This window comes from Pleuronectes platessa, unplaced genomic scaffold, assembly GCF_947347685.1.
Source record: "Pleuronectes platessa unplaced genomic scaffold, fPlePla1.1 scaffold_70, whole genome shotgun sequence".
NCBI lineage: Eukaryota > Metazoa > Chordata > Actinopteri > Pleuronectiformes > Pleuronectidae > Pleuronectes > Pleuronectes platessa.
In genome coordinates this window covers 354,195-356,067 of record NW_026518895.1, presented here as the reverse complement: position 1 = coordinate 356,067, position 1,873 = coordinate 354,195, and positions in this window count along the sequence as shown.

Genomic DNA, 1,873 nt, shown 5'->3' with positions numbered 1-1,873 from the left:
ACTAAATAAACTAAAATGTTGGAGGTTACATGTAGACTTGACTTGCCGTTATATTGGTTGGCTGAGGATATTGGCCGATATGAGCCGTTCACTCTTTCGATGATCAGCTTTAGGGGCCCAGGCCTGTGAAAAGAAGAACTTGAAACACACGTTTTAAACCCCCCCTCCCCCTTAACCCAATAACTATAATGGAAAATCATTTGAATAAAAAATGACTGTATTCTATACAGCATATGTAATGTGGGTAATGTGCACATGTGGGTGTAACTATCCTGTACATACCTCAGTATGTACAGGATAGTTACACCCACATGTACATTCCATGCATTAACTCACTGCTGGGTTAAGAGGTAGATGTAGATGCAACAGAGATGTACCAATGAGGCTCTGTTGCTGAAGCACTGACACAATCGGCTGCACAGGAGACCATCCAATCTCACTCCAATGCTGAAACCTCTGCCCTGTACCACTGACTCCCTTTGGTGTACACATTGCCAACAGCTGCTTCATTCAAAGGAAAATCCTTTGGGTTCAAAATCAAAGGAAAATCCTTTGGGTTCAAAATCAAAGGAAAATCCTTTGGGTTCAAAATCAAAGGATAATCCTTTGGGTTCAAAATCAAGGGGAAATCCTTTGAATTAAAAATGACTGTATTCTATACAGCATAGGTAATTATGAGTCATCTGCAGTTGAATAAAAATGCCCTTTAAAAACTTGAGGATTCTGAGATTGAGATTAAGGGCCTCTGGCTCTTGCTCCATACCTGTTAAACAAATAGGCTCAAAACACCAATCACTGATTGTGTCCAATTTTATTAGAGGTAATAAATTTAATAAAATGGTTGGACTAAATAAACTAAAATGTTGTTTCTCGGCATCCTGCACTTTCAAATATCGTGGAATAGTAGTATATAATGTGCATCACCCTCGGACAAGGTCTACTTTTAAGGCATGTTCAACATTGTCAGCTAAAATTGAACTGTCATTATTTAGTTTATTTCTATTTTTGATTTGGTTATACCTCGTTTTTACAGATTACCTTTACCAAGTGTGCATTTCACTGTTAAAATGTTGCTATGGTACTAGTTAATTCCCCAACCAAAGGACTTCTGCCAAAAGTGTTCCATAAAATGAATAATCCAAACTCGTTGGGGACAAATGTCTGAAGGCCCCTCAATCCAACATAACAATGTTATTATGATGACCGCAAAGTTATCACCGATGCCCAGATGTTTTTTTGTTGGCACTTTGATTGTGCTACGTAAGACATCTGCCATCATGTGCAGTTAACTGATTTAAAGCAAAAAGCACTTTTACACATGATAAAATCTGTCATCTTTGATTCACAAAGTGAAATGCAAACAAGTAGTAAATAACGTGAAAAATTCTAAAACATTTTTGACAGTTTTCTCAACCATGGCAGCTTGGAGGACACCAGGAGCACTGTGGCAGACTGTGCACCAGGTTTCTGTCAATTTAAAGATGGTCCTGACACGGAGCTGGAGGAGGATGGCTCTGTTGCTGATTGAAATGTTGAACAGCAGAGCAGGTAGTTCAGGTGCCGGAAGACGTCATAGATCAGCTGCTGACATTGATGAAGAGGTGCCCAACATCTGGCTGTACCTCTCTTAGGTGATCCGCCCTCTGCCCTCGGAGGCGTCTCCGTTGATCAGCTTATTCAAGTATCTTGTAAAAAACCTTCTACAAATAAAAGTTTAACATTCCTGATCCCTTATATACTTGGTCACATCATTAATCCAGCTATGAGGACAATATAAGGAAACCTATGAAGAGTATAGAGGACATCACTGCTGTCCCATAAAGTCGCTCTTCACCTCCACCTCACTAACAAACAACTCGATGTCAGTGTCAGA